The sequence below is a fragment of the Protopterus annectens genome, chromosome 3.part1 (genome assembly GCF_019279795.1).
Source record: "Protopterus annectens isolate FY-2018-M chromosome 3.part1, PAN1.0, whole genome shotgun sequence".
Lineage (NCBI taxonomy): Eukaryota > Metazoa > Chordata > Ceratodontiformes > Protopteridae > Protopterus > Protopterus annectens.
Genome location: NC_056732.1, coordinates 829,939,738 through 829,952,967, shown reverse-complemented (window position 1 = coordinate 829,952,967; position 13,230 = coordinate 829,939,738).

The following is a 13,230-nucleotide window of genomic DNA, read 5'->3' as shown; positions in this document are numbered from 1 at the left end:
TGTCTACTGTGATTTCTTTTCATTACACTGTTTTTCTTATATGTTGCTTTTAACTGCATATTAAAACTTGTCAGACAGAAATTACAACAGGTCATTTAAGGAGTCACACATAAGTTACAACAGGTCAGTTAAGGATAATCATCTGTGAACTGAGCTGGTGGAGCTAGGAACTATATATTTTATTTAAGAGGTAAAGTAAAACATTTCAGAGCATTACTGGAAAGGTTCACTGAGTCTGTTAAAGTTTGTTGTGATGGAAAGGTTAGGTTACTTCTTTTTTGTTGTATTGTCTATTATTTTATTGCATTTTTCTACTTTCTATACTGTGATTTGTTATCTTTATGCTGTATTTTACTTGTATTCTGCTTTTAGCTGAATATTAAAACTTGAAAAGAGACAACAATTCTGTCTCTTGTGAGTAAGATAGAAATTAGAACAGATCAATTAAGGAGTCATTCATAAGTTACAACAGGTCAGTTAAGCATAATCATCTGTGAACTGAGTTGGAGGAGCTAGTGATTAATTCTTCTATTTAAGGGGTAAAGTAAAAAGTTTCACAGCCTTACTGGAAAGGCTCACCCAGTCTCTGTTAAAGTTTGCTGTGATGGAAAGGTTAGTTTGCTTCTTATTTGTTGTATTTTGTGTTACTTTATTGCCTATTTCTAGTTTGTATACTGTGATTTGTTTTCTTTGCACGGTATTTTACTTGTATTATACTTTTAACTGTATATTATATCTTGAAAAGAGACCACAGCTCTGTCTCTTGTGAGTCAGACAGAAATTAGAGCAGGTAAATTAAGGAGTCACACATAATTTACAAAGGTTCAGTTAAGGTTAATCATCTGTCTACTGAGGGGGTAGAGCTAGGAACTAAACATTCAATTTAAGGGGTAAAATAAAATGTTTTAGAGCTTTTCTGGAAAGACTCGCCCAGATACTGCCACAGTTTGCTGTGAGGGAAATGTTAGTATTCTTCTTATTTTTTGTCATTTATATTACTTTTATTGCCTTTTTCTACTTTGTATAATGTGTTTTGTTTTCTTTACACTGTGTTTTATGTGTATTCTGCTTTTAACTGCATATTAAAACTTGAAAAGAAACCACAGCTCTGTCTCTTATGAGTCAGACAGAAATTAGAAAAGGTTAATTAAGGAATCATACATAAAATACAACAGGTCAGTTAAGGTTAATCATCTGTGAACTGAGGGGTAGGAGCTAGGAAGTAAACCTTCTATTTGAGGAGTAAAATAAAACATATTAGAGATTTAATGGAAAATCCCAACCAGTCTCTGCTACAGTATGTTTTGAGGGTAAGGTTAGTTTGCTTCTCATTTGCTGTATTTTGTATTACTTTATTGCATTTTTTTCTATTTTGTATATTATAATTTATTTTCTTTATATGGTGTTTTACTTGTATTCTGCTTTTTACTGCATATTAAAACTTGAAAAGAGTCCACAGCTCTGTCTCTTGTGAGTTTCACAGAAATTAGAACAGACCAATGAAGGAGTCACACGTAAGTTACAACATGTCATTTAAGGTTAATCATCTATTAACTGAGGGGTTGGAGCTAGGAACTCAAACTTCTATTTAAGGCATAAAGTAAAATATTTCAGTGATTTACTGAAAAGGCATACCCAGTCTGTGCTACCATTTGTTGTTAAGGAAAGGTTGGTTTGCATCTTATTTATTGTATTTTGTATGACTTTATAGCCTTTTTATATTTTTTATACTGGGATTTGTTTTCTTTACACTGTGTTTTACTTGTATTCTCCCTTTAACTTCATATTAAAGCTTGAAAAGAGACCATAGCTCTGTCTCTTGTGAGTCAGACAAAAATTAGAACAGGTCAATTTAAGAGTCAGGCATAAGTTACAATAGGTCAGTTAAGGTTAATCATCTGTGGACTGAGGGGGTGTAACTACCAATAAAACCTTCTATTTAAGGGGTAAAATAAAACATTTCACTCCTTACTGGGCAGGCTCACCAAGTCTCTGCTACAGTTTGTAGTGAGGGTAAGGTTATTTTGATTCTCATTTGTTCTATTTTGTATTACTTTATTGCTTTTTTTGAGTTTGTATACTGTGATTTGTTATATTTACATTGTATTTTACTTGTATTCTACTTTTAACTGCATAATAAAACTTGAAAAGAGACCACAGCTCTGTCTTTTGTGAGTCAGACAAAAATTAGAACAGGTCAGTGAAGGAGTCACAAATAATTTACAACATGTCAGTTAAGTTTAATCATGTACAAACTGAGGGGTTGGAGCTAGGAACTAAACCGTCTATTTAAGGGGTAAAATAAAACATTTGAGAGCTTTACTAGAAATGCTCACCCAGTTTCTGCTACAGTTTGTTCTGAGGGAAAGGCTAGTTTGCTTCTTATTTGTTGTATTTTGTATTACCTTATTGCCTTTTTCTGTTTTGTATACTGTGATTTGTTTTCTTTACACTGTGTTTTACTTGTATTCTGCTTTTAACTGCATATTAAAACTTGTAAAAGGACAACAGCTCTGTCTGTTCAGAATCAGACAGAAATTAGAAAAGGTCAGCTAAGGAGTCACACATTAGTCACAACAGTTCGGTTAAGGTTAATCATCTGTGAACTGAGAAGGTGGAGCTAGGAACTAAACCTTTATTTTAGAGGTAAAGTAAAATATTTCAAAGATTTATTGGAAAGGCTCATCGATTCTCTGCTACTGTTGTTGTGAGGGAAAGGTTAGTTTGCTTTTTATTTGTTGCATTTTGTATTTTTTTTTTTTTTTATAGTTTGTGTACTATGTTTTCTTTTCTTTACACTGTTGTTTACTTGTATTCTGCTTTTAACTGCATATTAAAACTTGAACATAGACAACAGCTCTGTCTCTTGGGAGCCAGACAAGAAATTAAAACAGGTCAATTAAGGAATCACACAGAAGTTACAACAGGTCAGTTAAAGTTAATAATCTGTGAACTGAGGGGGTGGAGTAAGAACTTAACCTACTATTTAAGGGGTAAAATAAAATATTTTCCGAGCTTACAGTAAAGGTTCAACCAGTATCTGCTACAGTTTGTTGTGAGGGAAATGTTAGTTTGCTTCTCATTTATTGTTTTTTGTATTAATTTATTGCCTTTTTTCTATTTTGTATACTGTGATTTGTTTTCTTTACACTGTGTTATACTTGCATTATGCTTTTAACTACATAGCAAAACATGAAAAGAGAACACAGCTCTGTCTCTTGTGAGTCAGACAGAAATTAGAGCAGGTCAATTAAGCAGTCAAATGTAAGTTACAAAGGGTCATTTAAGGTTAATCATCTGTGAACTGGGGGTGGAACTAGGAACTAAATATTCTATTTAAGGGGTAAAATATAAAAGTTCAGAGCTGTACTGGAAAGTCTCACCCAGACTCTGCTACAGTTTGCTGTGAGGGAAAGGTTAGTTTGCTTCATATTTGTCATATTTTGTTTTACTTTATTGCCTCTTTCTTTTATGTATAGAGTGATTTATTTTCTTTACACTGTGCTTTACTTCTATTCTGCTTTTAACTGCATATTAAAACTTGAAAAGAGACCACAGCTCTGTCTCTTGTGAGTCAGGCAGAAATTAGAACAGGTCAATTAAGAAGTCACACATAAGTTACAACAGGTCAGTTAAGGTTAATCATCTGTGAACTGAGAGGGTGGAGTTAGGAACTAAACCTTCTATTTAAGGGGTAGGATAACACAATTCAGAGCTTTACTGGAAAGGCTCACCCAGTCTCTGCTACAGTTTGTTGTGAGGTAAAACTTCATTAGATTCTTATTTGTTGTATTTTGTGTTACTTTTTTGCCTTTTTCTGTTTTGTATATTATGATTTGTTTTCTTTACATTGTGTTTTACTTCTATTCTGCTTTTAACTGCATATTAAAATATGAAACGAGACAACAGCTCTGCCTCCCATGACTCAGATAGAAATTAGAACAGGTCAATAAAGAAGTCACACATAATTTATAACAGGTCAGATAAGGTTAATCATATGTGAACTGAGGGGGTGGAGTTAAGAACTAAACCTTCTAATTTAGGGTTAAAGTAAAACATTTCCAAGATTTATTGGAAAGGCTCACCCAGTCTCTACTACAGTTTTTTTGTGAGGGAAAGGTTAGTTTGCTTCAAATTTGTTGTATTTTGTATTACTTTATTGCTTTTTTCTCTTTTGTATACTATGTTTTGTTTTCTTTACACTGTGTATTACTTGTATTCTGCTTTTCAATGGATATTAAAACTAGAAATGAGACCAAAGCTCTGTCTCTTGTGAGTCAGACAGAAATTAGAACAGGTCAATTAAGGAGTCACATATAAGTTACAATTTGTCAGGTAATATTAATTTTTATGAACTGAGGGGGTGGAGCTAGGAACTAAACCTTCTATTTAAGGGGTAAAATAAAATGTTTCAGAGCTTTTCTGGAAAGGTTCTGCTACAGTTTTTTGTGAGGGAAAGGTTAATCTGCTTCTTATTTGTTGTATTTTGTATTATTTTATTGCCTTTTTCTTTTTTGTATACTGAGTTTTGTTTTCTTTACACTGTGTTTTACTTGTACTCTGCTTTTAACTTCATATTAAAACTTAAAAAAAGATCACAGCTTGTTCTCTTGCGAGTCAGACAGAAATTAGAACAGGTGAATTAAGGAGTCACACATAAGTTACAACAGATCAGTTAAGGTTAATCATCTGTGAACTGAGGGGATTGACCTAGGAACTAAACATTTTATTTAGGGGGTAAAAGAAAGCATTTCAGAGTTTACTTGAAAGGCTCACCAAGTCTCTGCTACAGTTTGTTATGAGGGAAAGGTTAATTTGCTTCTTTTTTGTTGTATTTTGTATTATTTTATTGCCTTTTATATTTTATATAATGTTATTTTTCTTTACACTGTGTTTTACTTGTAATCTGCTTTTAAATGCAAATTAAAATTTGTAAAGAGACCACAGCTCTGTCTCTTGTGAGTAAGACAGAAATTAGAACAGGTCAATTAAGGAGTCCCACATAGGTTACAACAGGTCAGTTAAGGTTAATCATTTCTGAACTGAGCGGGTGGAGCTAAGAAGTAAACCTTCTATTTAATGGGTAAACTAAAACATTTCAGAGCTTTGCTGGAAAGGCTCATCCAGACCCTGCTACAGTTTTCTGTGAGGGAAAGGATAGCTTGCTTCTTATTTGTTGTATTTTGCATTACATTATTGCATATTTCTGTTTTGTATACTTCAATTTGTTTTCTTTACACTGTGTTTTACTTGTATACTGTTTTGACTGCATATTAAAACTTGAAAAGCGACCACAGCTCTGTCTCTTGTGAGTCCGACAAAAATTTGAACAGGTCACTTAAGGAGTCAAAAATAACAGGTTAGTTAAGGTTTATCAACTGTGAACTGAGGGGGTGGAGCTAGGAACGAAACCATCTATTTTAGGGGTAAAGTAAAACATTTCAGAGATTTACTGAAAGGCTTACCCAGTCTCTGCTAAAGTTGGTTTTGAGGGAAAGATTAGTTTGCTGCTTATTTGTTGTATTTTATATTACTTAATTGCCTTTTTCTGTTTTAAGCACTTCAATTTGTTTTCTTTACATTGCGTTTTACTTGTATTCTGCTTTTAACTGCATATTAAAACTTGAAAAAAGGCCACAGCTCTGTCTCTTGTGAGGCAGACAGAAATTAGAAAAGGTCAATTAAGGAGTTACACAAATGTTACAACAGGTCAGTTTAGGTTAATCATCTGTGACCTGAGAGGTTGGAGCTAGGAACTAAAGCTTCTATTTAAAGGGTAAAATAAAACATTTCAGAACTTTACTGGAAAGGCTCGCCCAGTCTCTGCTACAGGTTTCTGTGAGGGTAAGGTTAGATTACTTATTATTTGTTGTATTTTATAATATTTTATTGCCTTTTTATATTTTTTATAATGTGATTTATTTTCTTTACACTGTGTTTTACTTGTATTCTGCTTTTAACTGCATGTTAAAACTTGAAAAGAGACCACAGCTCTATCTCTTGTGATTAAGACAGAATTTAGAACAGATCAATTAAGGAGTCACATACGTTACAGCAGGTCAATTAAGGTTAATCATCTCTGAACTGAGCAGGTGGAGCTAGGAACTAAACCTTCTATTTAAGGGGTAAAATAAAACATTTCAGAGCTTTACTGGAAAGGCTCACCCAGACTCTGCTACAGTTTGCTGTGAGGAAAGGTTAGTTTGCTTCTTATTTATTGTAGTTTGTACTACTTATTGTCTTTTTATATTTTGTATACAGTGGTGTGTTTCCTTTACACTTTTTTACTAGTATTCTGCTTTTAACTGCATATTAAAACTTAAAAAGAAACCACAGCTATGTCTCTTGTGACTCAGACAGAAATTAGAACAGGTCAATGAAGGAGTCACACATAAGTTACAACAGGTCATTTAAGGTTAATCATCTATGAACTGAGGGGTGAAGCTATTAACTCAAACTTCTATTTAAGACGTAAAGTAAAACATTTCAGAGATTTCCTAGAAAGGTATACCTAGTCTCTACTACAGTCTGTTGTGAGGGAAAGGTTAGTTTGCATCTTATTTGCTGTATTTTGTATTACTTTATTGCTTTTTTCTATTTTGTACACCGGGATTTGTTTTCTTTACACTGTGTTTTGCTTGCATTCTGCTTTTAACTGCATATTAAAACCTGAAAAGAGACCACAGCTCTGTCTCTTGTGAGTCAGATAGAAATTAGAAGAGGTCAATTAAGGAGGCAGGCATAAGTTACAACAGGTCAGTTAAGGTTAATCATCCGTGAACTGAAGGGTGGAGGTAGGAATAAAACCTTCTATTTAAGGGGTAAAATAAAACATTTCATACCTTACTGGACAGGCTCACCCAGTCTCTGCTACAGGTTGTTGTGAGGGTAAAGTTATTTTGCTACTCATTTGTTGGATTTTGTATTACTTTATTGATTTTTTTTCTAGTTTGTATACTGTGATTTGTTATCTTTACATAGTATTTTACTTGTATTCTAACTTGAAAAGTGATCTCAGCTCTGTCTGTTGTGAGTTAGACAGAAATTAGAACAGGTCAATGAAGGAGTCACACGTAATTAGAACAGGTTAATTAAGGAGTCACACATAAGTTACAAAGGGTCAGTTAATGTTAATCATCTGTGAAATGAGGGGGTGGAGCTAGGAACTAAACCTTCTATTTAATAGGTAATATAAAACATTTCAGAGGTTTACTGGAAAGGCACACCCATTCTCAGCAACAGTTTGTTGTCAGAGAACAGTTAGTCTGCTTCTTATTTATTGTATTTTGTATTACTTTATTGCCATTTTCTATTTTGTATACTGTGTTTTGTTCTTTTACACTGTTTTACTTGTATTCTGCTTTTAAATGTATATTAAAACTTGAAAAGAGACCACAGCTCTGCCTCATTTCAGTCAGACAGAAATTAGACGAGGTCAATTAAGGAGTCACACATAGGTTATATCAGGTCTGTTAAGGTTAATCATCTGTAAATTGAGGTGGTGGACGTTGGAATAAAACCTTCTATTTAAGGGGTAAAATAAAACATTTCAGAGCTTTAATGGAAAAGCTCACTCAGTCTCTGCTACAGTTTGTTGTGAGGGAAAGGTTAGTTTGCTTCCTATTTGTTATATTTTGTATTACTTTATTGCCTTTTTCTATTTTGTATACTGTGTTTTTTTTCTTTACACTGTGTTTTACTTGTAATCTGCTTTTAACTGCATATTAAAACTTGAAAAAAGACCACAGCTCTGTCTGTTGTGAGGCAGACAGAAATTAGAAAAGGTCAATTAAGGAGTTACACAAAAGTTACAACAGGTCAGTTTAGGTTAATCATCTGTGACCTGAGAGGTTGGAGCTAGGAACTAAAGCTTCTATTTAAGGGGTAAAATTAAACATTTCAGAACTTTACTGGAAAGGCTCACCCAGTCTCTGCTACAGGTTTCTGTGAGGGTAAGGTTAGATTGCTTATTATTTGTTGTATTTTGTAATATGTTATTGCCTTTTATATAATTTTTATAACGTGCTTAATTTTCTTTACACTGTGTTTTACTTGTATTCTGCTTTTAACTGCATGTTAAAACTTGAAAAGAGATGACAGCTCTATCTCTTGTGATTAAGACAGAATTTAGAACAGGTCAATTAAGGAGGCACACATATGTTACAGCAGGTCAATTAAGGTTAATCATCTCTGAACTGAGCAGGTGGAGCTAGGAACTAAACCTTCTATTTAAGAGGTAAAATAAAACACTTCAGAGCTTTACTGGAAAGGCTCACCCAGACTCTGCTACAGCTTGCTTTGAGGAAAGGTTAGTTTGCTTCTTATTTGTTGTGGTTTGTACTACTTGTTGTCTTTTTATATTTTATATACAGTGGTGTGTTTCCTTTACACTTTTTTACTTGTATTCTGCTTTTAACTGCATATTAAAACTTGAAAAGAAACCACAGCTATGTCTCTTGTGACTCAGACAGAAATTAGAACAGGTCAATGAAGGAGTCACACATAAGTTACAACAGGTCATTTAAGGTTAATCATCTATGAACTGAGGGGTGAAGCTATTAACTCAAACTTCTATTTAAGGCGTAAAGTAAAACATTTCAGAGATTTCCTAGAAAGGTGTACCTAGTCTCTATTACAGTCTTTTGTGAGGGAAAGGTTAGTTTGCATCTTATTTGCTGTATTTTGTATTACTTTATTGATTTTTCTATTTTGTACACTGGGATTTGTTTTCTTTACACTGTGATTTGCTTGCATTCTGCTTTTAACTGCATATTAAAACCTGAAAAGAGACCACAGCTCTGTCTCTTGTGAGTCAGATAGAAATTAGAAGAGGTCGATTAAGGAGGCAGGCATAAGTTACAACAGGTCAGTTAAGATTAATCATCCGTGAACTGAGGGGTGGAGGTTGGAATAAAACATTCTATTTAAGGGGTAAAATAAAACATTTCAGACCTTACTGGACAGGCTCACCCAGTCTCTGCTACAGGTTGTTGTGAGGGTAAAGTTATTTTGCTACTCATTTGTTGGATTTTGTATTACTTTATTGATTTTTTTTTCTAGTTTGTATACTGTGATTTGTTATCTTTACATAGTATTTTACTTGTATTCTAACTTGAAAAGAGATCTCAGCTCTGTCTGTTGTGAGTTAGACAGAAATTAGAACAGGTCAATGAAGGAGTCACACATAATTAGAACAGGTTAATTAAGGAGTCACACATAAGTTACAAAGGGTCAGTTAATGTCAATCATCTGTGAAATGAGGGGGTGGAGCTAGGAACTAAACCTTCTATTTAATAGGTAATATAAAACATTTCAGAGGTTTACTGGAAAGGCACACCCATTCTCAGCAGCAGTTTGTTGTCAGAGAACAGTTAGTCTGCTTCTTATTTATTGTATTTTGTATTACTTTATTGCCGTTTTCTATTTTGTATACTGTGTTTTGTTCTTTTACACTGTTTTACTTGTATTCTGCTTTTAAATGTATATTAAAACTTGAAAAGAGACCACAGCTCTGCCTCATTTCAGTCAGACAGAAATTAGAAGAGGTCAGTTAACAAGTCACACATAGATTACAACAGGTCTGTTAAGGTTAATCATCTGTAAATTGAGGGGTGGAGGTAGGAATAAAACCTTCTATTTAAGGGGTAAAATAAAACATTTCAGAGCTTTAATGGAAAGGCTCACTCAGTCTCTGCTACAGTTTGTTGTGAGGGGAAGGTTAGTTTGCTTCCTTTTTGTTATATTTTGTATTACTTTATTGCCTTTTTCTATTTTGTATACTGTGTTTTTTAATTTACACTGTGTTTTACTTGTAATCTGCTTTTAACTGCATATTAAAACTTGTAAAAAGACCACAGCTCTGTCTCTTGTGAGGCAGACAGAAATTAGAAAAGGTCAATTAAGGAGTTACACAAAAGTTACAACAGGTCAGTTTAGGTTAATCATCTGTGACCTGAGAGGTTGGAGCTAGGAACTAAAGCTTCTATTTAAGGGGTAAACTAAAACATTTCAGAACTTTACTGGAAAGGCTCACTCAGTCTCTGCTACAGGTTTCTGTGAGGGTAAGGTTAGATTGCTTATTATTTGTTGTATTTTGTAATATTTTATTGCCTTTTTATATTTTTTATAATGTGATTTATTTTCTTTACACTGTGTTTTACTTGTATTCTGCTTTTAACTGCATGTTAAAACTCGAAAAGAGACCACAGCTCTATCTCTTGTGATTAAGACAGAATTTAGAACAGGTCAATTAAGGAGTCACACATACGTTACTGCAGGTCAATTAAGGTTAATCATCTCTGATCTGAGCAGGTGGAGATAGGAACTAAACCTTCTATTTAAGGTGTAAAATAAAACATTTCAGAGCTTTACTGGAAAGGCTCACCCAGACTCTGCTACAGTTTGCTGTGAGGAAAGGTTAGTGTGGGGGGCGTGGCCAAGGATGAACACAGGATAGCAGCAGATTTCTTCAGCTCCACCAATTTCATTACATTGACAGGAATTAATTACTTAAAAAATTAATTTTTGAAGTAATTTTCTTTCTAAATATGTTTGTTTTATATAGTTCTTGAACTATATCTAAAAAAGAAAGGAAATCTTAATAATATTCCTGTCAGAAATTACTTTGGAAATTTTCCTGTCAGTTTATCAGTCTGAAATGAGTTCCAGTAAGACAAATTCTCAAGACTCCAGCATCAAGAAAGAACTTCAGTCTCTGATAATTATAGTCCAGCAACTTACTGCTAAGATGGATAAAATGGATACTAAAATTGACACTTTCATAGAAAAACTACAAAACAAATAGACTTGTTACATATGGACCTGCAACAACAGAAGATCCAGATGACAGGCATAGAAGAAGCTGTGAATGACATGGAAAATAGAATACAAGAAGAGGAAATCAACATTGAGTTTCTGCTGAAACAAAATACACATTTACAAACAAAGCTGGATGACCTGGAAAATAGATCTAGGCAATAACATTAGGATTTTGACTGCCAGAAAATATTGAAGGTAGCAATATTACTTCTTTTTAACAACATGGCTCCCTGAAACTTTAGATTTACCAGAAGCATTCTCTTTTGGTATCGAAGAGCACATAGATCTATAGCTAATACTAACTCTAACAAAAACTATCCTAGATCAGTTATAGTTAGATTTCTATCATCTTTGATAAAGAGATGGTTCTTAAATCTGCTTGGGCTAAAGCTCCTGTTAAGATTAATGAAACAACTGTGCGTTTTGACAATGACTGTTCTTCCATGGTATTAGCTAAAAGAAAAGTTTTTCTGCCACTAATAAGGGAGCTTAAAAAGCACAGTTTAAAACATACCTTCTGTTTCCTGCCAAGCTTAAAATCTTCCTTCCTGATGGTCCTAAAATTTTCGATGACTTAGACTCTGCTTTACTGTTTATCAAAAAAAATAAGATTTTGGAAAAAATAGAAGACATGGAATGGGCTAGTCCTTCGTTAAAGAGACTGGCAACTGAAACTTCGTGGAAGACTTCAGAGAAGAAGAAGAGACTAGAAAACAAATGATTTGTACTATGTTTTTTTTTCTCTCCCATCATTTTATTTTATTATTAATCTTTTTAAATATAGTTCCTGCATTTCCAAGAAGCAACAAATATTTTGAAAAAGATTTAATCAAAGTTATTCTCTGTGTGCAAAGAAATGTTTTGTTTCATAACTAGTCAAAATATCTGGAGATTTAATGGCAAGCTGTGATTTAACTTGTTTCTCTTTCTGAAGAGGAAAAATAATGTCAGTAATTTGATACATTTTTTTTCCTTTAAAAGTTTATATGTTCTTCAAATGCTATTCCTAATTATACTTTCTTGATTACACTGCTTATGCTTGTTTGTAAATAATCTGTCATGCTTTAACTAATAATAATTAGAACTAAATAATAGTAAATAATGTTTTATTTTTAACTCTATTAATATAAACAGTAAGTAATATTCTATTGTATATACTTCTTATAGCTTTCTCTTACATTTTTTTTATTTCTGCCTTACACCCTTTTACTTTCTACTCTCTTTTTCTTTTCTTTATTAATATATAGAAATACTTTTGATCATATAGACACAGTAAATAATAAGATTCATAGGAGTTGAGTTGGGACAAAATGTTGAGTTTTGTTACTTATTAATAATTTTGGGCTTGATTTCACTTACATAGAGTCTGTAATAACCTGCAGAATGCATTGTGAAGGTTTTGTCATGTTTAGATGCATTTACACTGCTAAATGAATGTTTGTCACTAGTTTTAATAAGTTTCCCGCCAAAATGTTAAGAGAGACAATCTGGGATGTGGGCTGTCTCATGCACAGTGTCCATGAGCTACTTCAAAAGCTTCAACTCTCAGAATTCTCACAGAGAAGCTGAAAGCAGCTGGTCTCACCTTTGACCTAGATATCACACTGACACATCACAGATACAGGAATAGCAGATTAATAATATGTGTTAAAACCTATGTCCCAAACATATACATTACTATAACTCATTTAATTCATCTGATTGACAAGCATAAATAATTTTATAACTCTATACTGGAAGAAATTGTCATGTGATATATTTTAAAGCAGTAGTATAGCATGTTTGTAAAATCTGGTTACTAAAATGTGTTTGCTGTGCATTATTTTGTATAAAGCAGACAGATTTATTGAAGGGACAGCAATGTAAGATGGTGCTCAGTAAAGATACAACTCAGTGAGATCAGATATATATATAAATGTATGTGTGTGTGTATGTGTGTGTGTGTGTATGTGTGTGTGTGTGTTTGTGTATGTGTGTGTGTGTGTGTGTGTGTGTGTGTGTGTGTGTGTGTGTGTGTGTGTGTGTGTGTGTGTGTGTATGTGTGTGTGTGTGTGTGTGTGTGTGTGTGTGTGTGTGTGTGTATGTGTGTGTATGTATATATATATATATATATATATATATATATATATATATATATATATATATATATATATATATATATATATATATATATATATGTGTATGTGTATGTGTGTATGTATGTATATATATATATATATATGTGTGTGTGTGTGTGTGTGTGTGTGTGTGTGTGTATGTGTGTGTATGTAGATATGTATATAAATGTTTCTGAGAATCTGCTTAACTATGAAGTATGATTTATAACAATTTCTATGAATACAATATTTTATTCTATTGGCAATAATGAGTTTGAGTAAATGCTCATATACAAGCAATTCAAGGTTTTTTTTG